At 37.1% G+C, this 16,783-nt stretch overlaps 1 long non-coding RNA gene across 1 annotated transcript in view; it reads right to left on the bottom strand.

Annotated features, from left to right (window-relative positions):
- Nucleotides 1-16,783, bottom strand: part of LOC107188780 — a 191,391-nt gene that overhangs the window by 42,387 nt on the left and 132,221 nt on the right. The window lies entirely within an intron of this gene.

Below are 16,783 nucleotides of genomic sequence, written 5' to 3'. Positions count from 1 at the left end.
CAAACATAAAAAATTGATAAGCGTTACTATGTTGGTCACAGAAAGCTGCAAAACTATTTCGGATTTCATTTCTTCTAATTCTTCCTATTTGCGAGAAAAACGCTGACTAGTAACAGCGTGAACACCCTGTATACAGGGGGTCCCAAAATATGTATAAGTCCTTGAAATGGGTGATTCCTGGAGTGATTTGAACAACTTTTTCCTTAGCGAAAAACTTCTCAGAGGCTTTGTTAACGAGATATGAACGAAAAACCCCGACCAATCGGAGCGCGAATCTGCCGGCTCAGCTCCCGCGGTAACGTTGGCTACCAATCGCAGCGCGTACCAGACTCGCGCTCTGATTGGTCAAGGTTTTTCGTTAATATCTCGTTAACAAAGTCTCGGATAACATTTTTCCTAAGGAAAACGTTGTTTCAAATCAGTCCAGGAATCACCTATTCGAAGGACTCAAAATTAAAATGCGGCCGGTTTTATAGCAATAATTTTTATAGCAATTATCATACAGAACACCTCAGTGAAGCTGCGTACGGAATACAAGGAAACGTTACCGCCATTATTGTCACACGTATAACGCGCAATTACAGTAGGAAAAGTGAGTGGTGAATGTATGTTTAATTACAGTGGGAAAAGTGGAGTACTAGAGAATTTATAGTGCACACTTTCCGGTTCTATTCCCGATCCGGGGCAAAGCAAACGAAACGATGCATAAAGTCGGTGATTGGACAACGACATTTAAGTTTCAATATTGAAACGTTACGAATGTAACAGACATTCGGTCGATTTGCCCAGGTGTTGTTTGCTCCGCAAACCGCGTCGTTTTTCCTTTGAATGACGGCCGATTTCCTGGCACCGCTGAATAAATAACGATAATGAAGCAATTTTCGCGTTGTTCGCAAGCGCGCCCGCTCGCTTAATACACCACCCGCCATCAATTTAACGGTTGATATTACGGAAGTGTCGCCTGAAATGCGACTGTATATCGATGAAAACGGTCCCCCGAAATTGCGGATGATTAATCAACCGCGCGTCCCCGGGCGCGCGACAGAAACGGATAACGCAGCCGGGAGTGGCTAATAAGCCGCGAACGATTTGCCGTAGTACAGGCCGAGAATTCTGAGAGCAGACGAGTCACTGACGGATGCCTGCGTGAACCAGGGTCCGTTCTATCGTTCCGCGTTATGGACGTGCCATCAGTCGCTATCACCGCAAGGATGCGGTTAAAACTGTTTCGACTCGCTGAATCGCTTCGAACTACGGCGTTTCGTACCTGTACAACGTGGGTCACGATGACACAGAGTTTCCTGGCACTTCGCGAAACAAGACAGGAGTATCGGTGACTGTGTACACGAATACGATTCCATTGAATTCCTGATTTGTTAAACTGGATAGAGTTGAACTGTGCACTTGAAAGCAGATTTGAGGTCCTGGGACAAAGTTTCTTGCAGAAAGGGTAGAGAAGGATAAGAGATCTAAAAGTGCCCATAGACCGATTTGAACGGGCGTTAGACCATTGGATAGCTAGCCAAGAAGAAATAGTTTGTACCAAGTTTAACCCCCAAGTGTATCACGACCAGGGGGGTAGTAATAGGGAAAATTCAGATTAACGGTTTTCCGTCTATTTTCCCGATTTAGTAGGGTGAAAAATTCTGTATACAATCTGATGGATAGTAAATATTACCTTGTGTTCAAGTGAAACTTGGTTGTTGTTTTTTCTTGAGTCGCTATCGAATGATCGAACTCACCTTCAAAATGATCTGAGGTCAGTTTTCACCCCGCTGTCTTGCTATATTTTTTGAAATGGCACAGTTGTAAAGTAACGGGTTGCAAGTGATTGGGACACACTTGCTAGAAACACTATCATTTATGATACTAATTCTGAGTAGGTTTGATCTAGTTCAGGTGGCGGGGAGAGGGTTTGGGGGAGGGGCGGCAGCCTTTCGCTTGATATTTCGCTTTGATTAAGTGATTCCTCTTTACAAGTACATTTGAATTATCCCGCCAAAATGACCGCCGTCACGTGCATCTCCTTACAAGCAGTGACACCACTGATTGGACGAATTTGGTATAGAAGGCAATATGGCGTTAAACTAACCTGTAAAGTACGCCGAAAATGCTTGGTTTTACATACGCATAACTTTTGAACCGCTGAATTCCTAAACTTAACACTTGCATTTTCAGATTCTACTCGTCGAATACTACCAGAAGATATAAAAAAAAGTTGATAACTTTTGGTCCGGGGAAGTAAAGTTTAACCAATTAAAATATTACAAAGTCAGAGAACGTGTGGTTGTCGCGTTTCGCCTACGTTCATAAAACAGCGTGTCCCGGTTAATGCCAGGAAATCCAGAAACGAAGAAATAAGGCGGGTCGGGAGCTGCCCTTAGAAAAAGGAGACGAGATTCGCTCCGACGTCTTTAGACCAGGGGCACCGCCCTTTGCGCAAACACGACTGCGCGCCCAGTTAAGAACATTTTATCGAGAAATATTCTTGCGAATCGGCCGACTCCGAGTGTCCCGCAGGAATCCTTCCGGCATCGCGGAATTCCTGAGGATCTCTCCGCGCCGAGTCGTCGTCGTCCGCTCGAGGATCCTTCTTTCCTTCTTAGCTGTCTCGAGTGCGCCTCACCTGCGATACACCGCCCGCCCAACCCTGCCAAGATAAATAAACGAGTGAAACTTCGAAGTCCTCCCTTAGAGATTGATTTTGTCCGTCGGTTAAAGGTACGACACGGAACCCGAATCGTTTCGAGCAGAGACAGCGATACAGAGTTTCGTAGGGTAAATCCGGGACGGTTGCTCCATCTCAAATAAGGTGGATATAAAAAATGGGACTGATATCATTTATTACGTCAGAATGAAAGTAATACGTTTACAATTTTACGCCGATTCGGCAAAAGTGACCAATATTACTTTGTTGAAACTTGGTTTATAAACTGAAATTCGTTGATGCTGAACATCTCTGTTTTTCCCCGGGGTAGATGCTCCTATTCGATAGCTTTGAAAGAAGGGTCAATGTGGCCAGGTATTTTTATTGAATTTTTTTAAATACTTCTGCGATTTTGTTAATTAAGATATTAAATGAAAATTACCTTAGAATTACGAGGGCTGTACCGAAAGTAATGCAAAAGTGGGCATAATTTGTTTATTAAGCGATATAGGTTGTTCAAATTGCATATGTTAGAGTAACTTTTCCGCTATTCAAAGGTACTACTCAACATAGTCGCTATTCTAAGCGATGCATTTGTGTCATTGTTGAACTCGACTCTTGAATCCTTCTTGAAAAAAGTCGGGTGTGCACTGTTGTATCCACTTCTCAACAGCCACTTTCACCTCATGTGGTCTTTGTTTCCGGATCATAACCATACGCTCACGTTTCAGCCCCTATTACCAGATCGGAAAAAAACGTGTGATCGTTGGCTTCAAACGCTTCAAGAAGATCATCAAAGAATTCCACCCTTCTATCATTCAAATCGAGTGTCAACTGCCGCGGTACCGACTTTGTACACACTTCCCGATACCCTAAGTTCCTCCCCGCTTCTATCTGTCATTGTGACCACAGTCCACTTGTGCAGCAACTTGTGCACGCTCTGACGATTCGTGTCAGTGGTTACACTCGATGGTCTCCCACTGTACGGTTTATCTTCAATAATGGTTATCCCTTTTGTAAACTTTTTTATCCACCATGTGCATATTGCTCTTGTCAACAATGTCATCTCCGTAGGCATTCTGTAGTCATTTGTGGATGTCCCACAACTTACAACCCTCCTTTGTCAAGAATTCAATGATAGCACGTTGCTTCTGCTTGGAATCCATTATTTAGCTGCATGGAAGAAAACGATTCCGAAACACCTGTATAGAAAAAGAGTCACACCAACGTATGTACTTCGAATGAACAACCTAGATCAGTTAATAAAAAAGTTAAGCTCACTTTTGCATTACTTTCAGTACAACCCTCGTACATAACCTCTAAATACTTTTTTCAGTAAATATGTCCAGATAAAATCATGCTATTCAGTTAGGTTTTTTTACTAAAATTAAAGGAATGTTTCGAATTTTAATGCATCATTGCATATATTGTCTGAAATGTAGCAAAAGGGACAGTTCACTCGGTTCTACTTATGTAGGATATCTCTTAATGTATAAAAAGTGTTGCAGTGGTGGATGTAGGATGCAGAAATAACAGAGAAGATTCATATGAGGGTATGCTCGATATGACTTTGTTTCCGAGCCTGTTTCGTAGTTCAGCAAGTATTTGTCTATCTCAAAAGACAATGCTCGAAATGGTACGATCTAGCTCGAATGCAGGTGTAAACACGTAATTACTTCACTGACGACGCAAGTAATAGAAAATAGTGTTTGCGAATTAATCAGTTCCAATGACCTTCAGATTTTTCAGATGGGCAGTGTGTATTAGGTTGGACGAAAAATTCTGTCGTATGTGTATAAAATTATAAATATCAAAGTTAAACCGACGACGTGTGTCTGGTTTCGAATGAGTTACGTGAAAGTATTCTCACTCAGTGTTTACGCAATATTTCTCGGCAATATTTTCTGTGTCATCATCTATACTGTTCGCGCGTTACACTGCATACACATTTTCTTTGGAAAATATTTTTGAAATAAAGAAGGCTGAACCTGTACTTTAAATCGATTTTTCATGGAACACGGAATTCCACCAACTTTATAAATTTCTGAACAGAGTCCACTATTCCCAAGAATGATAAAAGATATATTATTATAACATCAAATATAAGTTTTTAAGAATTAATACAACAAATAATAAAATATTTCAAACGTAAATAACTTCTACCCTAAAATTATTCGATCGCACTGAAAAAGAGTGAAGATCATTACAATTTCCAGTATAATTAAAACGTTCGGGCTGATAAGAAAACAATGAGCTGAGTTTCTATTCAAGTAACGAATGCTATGCAATTAATGGAAGCTTGGAGGAATCATTAGTTGTAAGAATCTCGGCACACCTACTCAGAGTAAGAACGATTAATTATACACCATGATCTATCGAAATTCTTTCTTCACCAGTTCCCTTAATTAATTTATGAGAGTCACTAGAGGGATATTCTATTAATTGAATTTGAATTCTATTAATCTAATTTAATTTGAAAACTTTGTTTATGAATACCAAATAGTTAAAAGAAAGAAAAAATGCATATGTGTATGTCGAAGAATGACAACATTCAGAATTGAAATACTTGTCCCTATAACAGTGATGGGCAACTCAATGCCCGCGAAACTCTATTCTGTATTTTTATTTCATTTTCAACTGCTTCGAACTAGATTCTTCCCTAATTTCATTTATATTCTCTGGTTATTGATTTTGTTTAACTCAGTTGTTAAATAACATAACCACATGCAGTTCATTAATTATTTTTAGTTCAGTTATTATTTTTCACAGAAAATGTTCAGAAGTAAGAGCCGAATAATCCTTAAGGAAACCTAGTAATTATACAAAGTAGTGAAAAGCGTCGTTGAAGGAAGTTTCAAAAAGAGGATGTGATCATTCGCATTCAAAGCGTAAATGTTTTGATTAGAATATTCGAAGACTCAAAGGATGAAACAGGAAACATGATCATACCGTTTCAGTTTGTAAAGTTAACGAATAATTTCAAGTTTCCTCCGTTTCTGGTACGGCAGGCCGTGGAGATAACAGAGAGAAAAACGCTACTAAATTTACATCGCGTTTAATTATTTCATTTTTGTGTTATACCGCACAGAACGTAAAGCCCACGACTCATTTCAAATAACTCAACCGCCTAAATGACGGGGTTCAGCTCGTTTGTTTAACTTTATTTACACGAATAAAATTACACAAGGCTGCGCGCCGCAATATCGTCCCGTATTTGGCCGTACCTGCGTAACTCATGATAAACCGATTAAATCTATTAAATTAGAAAGTATCCGAGAGTCGAATTCAAACGGAATTTAAATAAATTAAAATCGAACAGAAATGCTTACCTTTTTCATCAGTCTGCGTAAACTATATGAAATTACACATCCGGTCAAAACTTTGGAATCACTCCATAATGTTACAAAATTGGATATTTCCACGATAAATGAACAAATTTAAACAAATCTAAATAATTTCATTGATTAACGAAAAAAATAAAGGCATCAGTAATCATCTTAAAAGTATTATACTTCAATCAGGAGAAAGATCTCTCGGAAGATATGATTTTAGTAAAATTTAACAAGCGATTCTAAACTTTTGGCCGGTAATCGGTAATCTATATCACTGGAAACATTGGTGTGTGATGATATTCCGATTGGTCACTTACACTTGCCGCCAAAAATTAAGAAACAAGACACTTCCTATGAAGCTTTGTACGGATGTTACTTGTGTGTATGCATAATTGATAAATGCTAATTTCACATATTTTTTATTTCAAACATTTACACACTTGAGGGATAAAAGAAAATATAGTACACAGTCCCTGGTTAACTGCTTTGTTTCCGAGCGTTTAACAAAAAGTGTATTTTCCTCCAGCCCAAACTTTTATAAGCACTGTAGCGTACAGAAATAAGGACGTTGAATAAATCTCGCCTAGTATGATCACTCCTCGTATACAGGAGAAAAGACGAGTATTCACACACTAGTGACACTGATTTCATATTGACAATACTATCTTCATTATTCTTCATTATTACATTAAGTAAAGCATGATTTACTTCCAAGTACACTAGAACAAGTTAGTTTTCATTAACGTGTAGTCTGATGGAAATAATTTAATGGTAAAAGTCATCGGTGTATGGATATTTTCTTTTGCCACTGTATATGTTTATCCAAACAACTGTGTAGTTACTTAACGTATAATATGTTTCACTGAATAGCACAATAAACGAGACTTTGACACGTTGATGGTCGATGGAATACTAACTTGCGCTTTCCTATTTGAGTTGGACCTGGAATATTGAGGGGAGTTCGAACTATATGATTGGTGCACCGATTTGGGCTGAATTGTATGACTATTGGAAGAAAAATTCTGGGTGAAAAGAGAAGACTGTATAGTGGAGGTGGAAGGAAACTTATGTACGCTTCCATAACTACTGCAATATCAGTTTTCAAAAAGTATACGTATCCTAATAGATAAAAAATGTAGACATATAAGAGATTTGTATAGAATTCAGCAATATAAACAAAAATATGATAATTACCTGGATCCCCTCTCATCAAGGAATAAATCGCAATGAAAAAACAAACACTGCCTACAAAAGAAGCGGCAACACTTTCGCCAAACGATCCAGCAACTCCGATCTCATATCAGGATCTAATCAACCACATAAAAATGGCTGTACAAGATGACCAAAATTCATAACATTACAAAGGATTTTTACAAACCAATACAGCAATACTAATAGAAAAGAAGAAACAATTACAGCCTGATTATTACTAGGTCACTCTAAAATTACACACGAATACTTAATAAAAAGAACAGAATCACCTTACTACACTACTGGTACAAATATATGTATAGGGTGGTTCACTAAATGTGATCACTTCAATTGCCCGTAAATTATTGGCTGTATGAAAAAATATTTGAAACAATAGTTGCATGGTATCAAGGGGACATTTAATACAATAATATGTTTTTTACTATGTTAAAGTTTTATCAAGATATTACGGTCACCTTCAGTTTGTTAAATGTAACGCCCATATTTCTTCCTGAATTTCGATAACATATCAACTACTGCATAAAAAGGTATGATATTATATAGGGTGTAAACTGAACAGATTCTGAGATATCAGTTTTAACATGTTCGTGAGATTCGTCCGATTAAAATGAGACAAAACATAATTTAATTTGGACCACATTTCTTTATTATTATCAGTATAAAAAACATATTATTGCATTATATACCCCCCTTGATAGATACAATGCAAATTTTGTTTAAAATATATTTTCCTAAAGCCAATAATTTATGAGTAATTGAGGTAGTCACGTTAGGTGAACCATCCTCTGTATCAATTAACCATTTCCTGATTGACTGCAGAAGATAAGAATCACAAAGGTAGAGACATAATATAAACCTTAACACAGTTATCATTTCACAGGACCACTTAAGGAATACAATCAATTTTCTATAAGACGTAACTCTTTACTGTAAATTCTAATTACCATAAATTAAAAAGAGAGAAGAAAAAAGAATCGATCGCAAAAATCGTTTAAACGGCAGCTATGTATGTATAGATATTTAAATATTATTTATCCTGATAAAGAGAATTGGCGGACCAGTGTTGAACGCTCGAACGCAGAAACGTCTTCGTTTCAGAATATTGGAAAAGTTTAAATCAATTACAATCCATCGGCTATCGGCTGGCTGGCACGTTGTACAAATTAACCATCAGAAAGTCACCGGAAGCTGTCGTAAAAGTGTGCGGGTAGCTTTTGATCGTGACCCGTCTGACAGCACGAAAGAATTCGAAATTCCTTTGAGAATGAGAATCAGACCGGATCGAACGAGGGAGGTCAGGGGTTGGGGGCTTTGTTCATTAGCGGCCAATTATTTTTGTTCAGCGAAACGGAAGAGTTTTCGAGTTGCTGGTGATCTGACGCAACGGTACTGAAGCTACTTGATATTTAGGTGACATGAAAGACAGCGCCTTATGTACATTTTGATCGATACTTTCGTTATATAAAGTTTAAAACATACGCGCCTTGTTACCCGACGAATGTTTCAGTTTTATTTGGAATCTATCGAAGACTTGCAAAACTGCGAGGTGATCGTAAATCACGCCGAATGTTTGGTTGGTCGAATGAAAAAAGACGAATTTTCAGCAATTGGGCCAAGTTATATAGAAACCTACCAACCCTGAAAATGACAAAAAATTAGATGAACACAGTACAGACCCCATAATTTTGTGATCCTTACTTTGCAAAAAATTACCAACTCGTAGAATAACATTTACATTGTATAATATAACAATTGTTAAAACTACCAAGTTGTAGTTCCATTTTAGACTTATAATTATATTAATATATTACAAATATAATAATTATACTACTCTCTATTAAATAAGCCACTAAAAAACATTATAATGCAACAACAATAAGTAATATACACCCAATAGTAATGAAACAATTTTTTTCGTAAGTCAAAATCTTCACACTAAATTTACTTCATTTTAGATCATTCAGGATTGGTAGCTTTCTGCATAACTTGGCCCAACTGAACCCATGAAAGCAACAGTGGGGTAAGTTAATAAATACGCTTTTGAAATATTTTACAGTTTAGAAAAACTCTGGTAAATTCTACCATAAATTTTCATACATATTTGAGTATACATGAATATATTGATTATACTAATTGTAAGTATGGTCATTATGTGTACATATGATGATAAGATTAATTTAGTATGTTGATTGTAGTATACTGAGTATATCCAGAGAATTATTCTATATTGATCAATACCAACTCACATCGAGATGATGTTCTTAACATCCCCTATGGAGTTATTAGTGAAGCTAGAGATACATCATTTATGTACAAGATAGAATGAAGGTAGGGCCACCTTATCAACTAAAATTTACAAAAAAATTACTTAGACGATTAATGGTCTCAAATTCCAAAAATGAGTGAAGCATAATTAGTCAACAGGGAACAAAATTCCCTATGATCAATAGGAAATACATGATGATAAATTAATTATTGTATATGTATATGAGAATACCAGACTTCTCAAGACCGTATTAATTGGAATTACAGTTTCGTGAGTCCTTTGTGGACGATGAACCCATATATGCGCAAACCATCAACGTGGGCAATGAACTCGTATGTGCGTTCGACAAAGGATGTCACCGTAATCACGGAATTTACATATGTGTTCGGCAACAGCAATCAACGTTATTAATATACTGATATATACGTTTTGTAAATCTTTTATTCATGCTTTTGACAGAAGATAAAATCGTAAATGGGTTACCAGCATTACCACTACTGCAATGCCAGGCTCGACTGCATACACTATACAGGGTTAGTCAATAAGAACTACTATCTAAAATAACTCGTTACCTAGTGGCTGAAACAAACAACGTTTTACTGAAATATGTAGCACTTTAAAGGACACATGGGGCGGACACAATTTGATTTTTTTATATCTTATTTTTTTTGAAAGATCGTTCTTGATCCTCGAGTTTTTTGAAGATCAATACATCGTTTTCATATAATACCATTATGTTATAGATCGCTGAATTTGTCCTTCCATTAATAACAATATGGTATTACAAAAAAAGATGCATTGACTTTTAGAACACTCAAGGTCATCTTGCTGTCTAAAAAAAAATGAGACATAAACAAGTCAAATTGTATCCATCCGATGCATCCCTTAAAATGCTACATAATTCATTAAACCGTTTTCTGATACAAACAATAGGAGTAACGAGTTATTTTAGATAGTAGTTCTTATTGACTCACCCTGTATATTCCAAGTGTTCTGATTGCCAAAGGTTACAATTCTGTTTACAATGTCTAATGTTCTGCTTTATAAGTACTATCCAACCAAAATTATGTTTCTCTACTTCGAATATAACATTTACAAAGCTTTATATGATTACTGAATTTTTAGACTTTATTCTGCCAAAAGAAAATTCGCAGGTGTTCACGCATTTTAAATCAGTGAATTTCGTTAAAATTTCCAGGTTTAATCTGATTTGCGTTAAAATTGGATTAAGTTATCACTCATCCTGTCCTCCCATCAAAAGCTGACGTCTATTTTTCAACGAACCTCGTTGTAAAATTTCAAAGATAAGCGAAATTATAAATATAACCTGCAGCTAATTTATTTTCGAAACGTGCCATCAAATTTTATTTAAAAAAATTAAATCTGTGTCAGTACCTATGTATTTTTAACTGTATATTAAATTATCTAAGCAAGTATATCTATTATTATTTCCAAAAAAATACATGAATATAGAGATCTAATGCGCTAAGCTATTCCACGTTTCTTTTTTTTTTGGTAAACTGTGAAAAAGTTTATCACGTAGAAAATTAAAACGGTTACGTACTTTACAAAACCATAAAATGAAAAAGTTCACGTAAAACTCGCAACTGCGCCAGTAAATAAAAGTTTATCAGTACCGTTAAATCCGTATTGATAAATCCGCTTTTACGTACCACTACACTCTAGGTACATACGTCCTAAAAATCATGTTTCTAACATAAATTGACCACGTAATACACTTTAAGAAGGCTTAACCTAGTTTCCATTTCACTTTTAATTCACTAAATAGAGGTAAGTGGATAGGTTTGGGTCGGTTTTCAATTAATTTGTAGTAGTGATTAAAATGAAAGAGAAAAACGCTTTAAATCTGAAGACTTATACTTAGTAAGTTCTTACCATCGATTTTCCATTATGATTTCACTTTATTATTCCAAAGGAATCTTTAAAAATATAATAGTTCTAGAGCTAGTTATTTGGCTCATACCTTCCTTATGGGGAGATGTCTGGGTCAGATAGTTGGGATAAATGGGTCACTTAATTTTTCTATTGCTTTTGCAGTAAATATAGAGAAGCTTTATGTATGTATATATTTATTACCTATAAAATGATAATACATGTATACATATAAAAGTAATGAAAGGAATAAATGAAATAATGACTCTGAAAGAATAACATAATAAACATAAAATAAAGACTGATGGAATAACATACCATACGTTATGATATTATAGGAAGAAATGCTGTACTACATAGGATAATAATCAATAAATTTTATCAAGTCAGAGTTCAATTTACTGTACGTATAGGGTGTCATGTAACTGGTGGTACAACCAAGTAGGAAGTGACTCTACGTGAGAAAATAAGTCGAAATTATGTAACGAAATTTTTTCATTTGATACTTCCTTTACGAGAAAATCGACGTTGAAAATTAATCTGAAACGCGTGTACCAGTCATGGTGGTAAGTAGAAACAGAATACAATGAACAGACACACCAATCAAATCCTATTCAATTCAGGGACTTCTACCGAAACGTGAAATACCGGTATTATACCGGTATTTTAGGTTATACCTTCGCCCTATATAACCTTATATAAGCCCTACCTTTATAGAAATCGAAACAATACCGGTAGTTATTTCGGTTTTCAGTAATATATCGGTTTCGGTATAGCTTTGATGTCATAATACCGGTATTGTAGGAGGGTCGAGCGGAGGAAATGATTAGTGTATTGAACAGTTTATTGAGTCGATCTGACTTCGACGGGAGTCGGTACAAAACAAGAGTCCTCCCCGCTTCTGTCGTCTTTCTTATATACTATGGCATTCGTTCACACACACACACACACACACACACTCTCACACAGGACCTCCGCGTTCGGTGAATCGTCATCGACGGTAGATGTCGATCACACGGAAGCGGTATCCGTCTTTCATGCCTATGTCGGCGGCCCGCGTTGCAACGACGACTCGGTGGCACAACGACGATATCTGACACAATGGTTACGTCTCCACGTGTCCACGTGCCGGTTACTAACAAAGCCACCGTCGGGACAGCAAAGGCACATGCCGATGCCTACAGTATCAAAATCATACCGGTTTAAGTCCTTGATTCAATTGCACGTCCATCCAGCAGATTTTCAAAGCCGATTTTCTCGAAAACAAAGTCTCAAATAAAAAAATCTTCTATATTTTTTACTTACTCTTTCACTTAGTTTCACCCCCTTTCCGGTTGTACCACTAGTGACATGACAAACTATACAAATCTACCTTTTCTTAAAATCACCGTTTTCTAAATAAAGTAGAGCATACTGTATCCGTACACCATACACCCATTATCCGAATGCCTTAATATTTGAACGTTCTACTATCCGAACATTCTGATATTCGAATAGAGTGCCCGACAGCAACAGAAACCCTCTACTGTTGCAAATATGCATTGCTTACATATAATGTACAGAGAATCCTCGTTGAGTGTTCGAAGGTTCCATGGCACTGAGTGTTCAAATGTCATCCCATTAGGGAAGGGGGCTGTGGAACCAATCATTTGACTGGTATATACTTGATACTTGATATACTACATACTTTGATAACCCCCCCCCCCCTCCTGTTTTTGTTGCTGGGGCTCGGGATTCGTGCAAAAAACATGGAGTGTTCACGACTTTTCACCTACCGCGTGAATGCTTCGTCGCGGACCGACCCTCGAGCACTCAACGAGGATTCTCTGCATATTTTCTTCAAAACGATCCAATTCTGCTGATAATCATTTCTGTTTCAAAATTTCTGTAATCTAGCAGCCAAAATAATATCGAATCCAGAAATACTTAAACAGACCGTAAATTTTCTTTATCTTTATTTGAATAAATGTAGTTTAATGGCAGAAATGTGCTTTATTATTCGAAAATTCTTTTATCCGGACACTTATGTCTCTATTATTTCAGACATGGAATGCTATATTGTACCGAGCAATTTTCTACGTATGTATAATACTTTTTTTTCTTTTCTACTTGTCAAATGTAGAGTCAACGATTGAATGTTTAAGTTTGCATTTCTATCACGTGCATACAAGTTCTTCCTCGAGGTATTCAACGATTAAAGCCCATCCAAGTATTCGAATAATATATTCCATAAGTTCTACGATCCACCTTCTCTCTTCTTACAACAGGGTACAGTCGAACGACTGCAAATCGAATAAATCAAGCGAAAACACTATCCACTATCCCTGAAACGTTTCGCGACTCGTAAATCCACGTTCCCGCCAGCGGTCATCGAGGGGAAAATGTGATCGCGACCGCGTAAAGAAGTTCCAGGTGTTTATTTAACGACGTTGGAGTGAACCCGCGAGCCGAGAACGCACTCGACGAATCTCGTCCAACCGAGCTGAATCGGAAAGTCGGTTTGCTTGGCCGGACCGACACGTCGGGAGCTTTAAGCTAGGTGTCCATTTGAGAGTATCTCGCGTGAGTCAGCTTCAAGAATACTATCACATTGCGTATCCATTTGAGACTAACTTCGAGAATTTTTGCTCTCAGGTAGTACCTAGAATGCTCACCGAGGTCATACTATCAAACCGAAATCTCAAAATCGTATCCATTTGAGATTCGTCCGTATTTGTCTGTTCTGCAGTTTGTTTTGAACTAAGCGTGAAGTCAGACTGTGATTAAGGACGTGGAAAAACTTTCTACTCGTACTATTACGTACAATATTATGAAGAAAAATGAAGCCATTGAGTCAGCGTAGAGAAGAACTAAGAAATAGTAGACATTATTATTAATTAAAATTTCTCTTACTTAGCTTATTAACAATTACCACACAGGAGCGAACAATCGAAATCAACGGAAGAGAGATCAGTTGCTGGAAGGGTTTCGAACGCAAAGAAATTTCGAATGATATTAGTTGATAATATAAATTAATACTACTAATTATTAATAATTAAGTACATACTTTATTTCTATTTCTGTGTCGTTTGCGTTCCATAGTATGGATTTTTCTTCGTATACACTTATTAAATCATTAATTCCGTTCCTACACCAATTTTTCTTCCCGGACATCATGTTTCCCGCGCCACAATTCTCTCAGGAGTACGAAACTGTTTTGTCATAGCAGAACGACCGTTGGACAGTAGTACGGCATTGCATCCATTTAAGATCGAGATACGATAAGTCGACTCTCCGACAGTTCTCTTTTCGGCGATGTCCACTTGTAAGGAATACACTCAAGAGCAACGCGCAATAGTTTCACTCTCAAGTGGACACCCAGCTTTATTCCTCCTCGCGGCTCAGCGTGGCCGTCGCGCTGAGAAAATGCAGAGTTATTAGATCCCAGCGGAGAAAGAGGAGTTGCCTGTGGCCTTTCAAGTCGCACGCGTTCGGGCCGGGTCAGGCCGGACGTAAAATGGAACAAGCGCAAAACGACGCTCGACGAATGCGATTCGCCGCGAAAAACGACGCGCCCGTTCCCCCGGCGAAATTACGCCCCCCTCGCTAACTGCGAGCTCTTGAGAGGCTGGCCGCCGGGCATCGATCTCCTCCCTCTGGGACACGGTGCAATGCATCGGCATATACACGCCGTCGACTGTGTCCACCACGGTGACTTATGAATCTGTCTTATACAGGGTGTCCCGAAATAATTCTGAGTCCTTGAAGTGGGTGATTCCTGGTTCGATTTGAAACAACTTTTTCCTTAGTCAAAAAGTTCTGCGAAGTTATGTTAAGGAGATATTAAAGAAAAACCCTGACCAATCAGAGCGTGAGTCTGCCGCCTGAACTCCTGCGGTTGGTTACGCGCTACCGCGATAGCTCAGGCGGCAGACTCGCGCTCTGATTGGTCGGGGTTTTTCGTTAATATCTTCTTAATATAACCTCGGAGAATTTTTTCACTAAGGAAAAAGTTGTTTTAAATCGAACCAGGAATCACCCCATTCAAGGCCTGACACCTATTTTGGGACACCCTGTATTTGCGATTTCTGCTCCAATTCGAGCCACCATCGATTGCGTTCGAAACCCTTCCAGCGACTACGTATCGCGCAATGACTTTTTCGATATATAGTCGAGTATAGTCAATTTTTTTTATTCTTTCCTTTAATATACGTACGAAAGTGTCCACTTTTCATATCTATGTGAACAATCTTAACAACGACCAGTAAGCTGTGAATTTTATGCATTTGTAACACAATATTATTTTTGTAGAATCTAACTGAGTTCTAAATGCATTTAAGAAACTTTGTATTCTTAAGTTTTTAAACACAGGTAAACAATCGTAGCCATAACGATTACAAAGTGTAGTGGAAGAAGGCCTTCGCGAGATGGGAGATATTCGAGTAAAATTGTCAACAGGTATTTCTATGAAAAGACTGCCAATATTTATGCGTCTATGATGTATGTATACATATCTACATGTGAAAAATAAAATAAAATTTTTGCTATTTTTGTTTCCAGATGGAACTTTTAATAAAGAAAATACGGGTATACGAAATGTCAGGTAATTATATTAAGTACTAGTCTGTGAACAAAGATCATGTCACGGCCAGAAATTATTATGTCAAGGAATTTAATTATATTCACGCGTTAATAGAGATAACTCCAATCACTCTAGCTTGAATGCTTTCCTAGCAAGAGTGAATTCAATTATGAATGGTATCTCACGCAGTGGGGCAAAATTCCAGGGCTGAAATTGTACTATTTGACAGTGTCCAGAATATGAAACTATGCGTGCAACTATGTTACAATCCTTGCCCAAGCTAAAGTCTTCTGGCATTAGGAATTATTTACCAGTTTCTGAAGAATTGTGAAATAAGAATATACCTAATTTCGTATAAAATACGCAATTATATAGTACGTTAACACATCATAATTGTTAAATTGCTACGTTATTGTAAATATATGCTGTATAAACCATAAATGATTTACATCAATAAATGGATTAGTAAACACGAGAGATATTTTCAGATTTATAAAGTAAATCTTTTAGCTCTAAACGAGAGCATTTAATTAAACTGATTAACGTGATTACTGCAGAAACTGTTTACATACGAATTGTACATAGGTTGATGTTCTCATAAAAAGTCGATGAAATAAATTTATATACACTACATTGATGAAAAACCGTTCTAATAAAAATCAATTAAAATCAATGTTTGGTAAAATAAAACATCGGATTAAAGGAATTTTCAGCAAAATCTCATAAATATTTACGATTGACAAACATTTAATTAAATAATATTACGAAACGTTAACGCCATTCAAGTATACGATATATTACGAAACGATGAATCTTTAATTACCCATGAATCCTGATGAGTTATAAAATCTATCGAAATAAATTAAAGGAAA

The sequence above is a fragment of the Dufourea novaeangliae genome, unplaced genomic scaffold (genome assembly GCF_001272555.1).
Source record: "Dufourea novaeangliae isolate 0120121106 unplaced genomic scaffold, ASM127255v1 scaffold108, whole genome shotgun sequence".
NCBI lineage: Eukaryota > Metazoa > Arthropoda > Insecta > Hymenoptera > Halictidae > Dufourea > Dufourea novaeangliae.
This window is presented reverse-complemented; position numbering and strand designations above follow the sequence as displayed.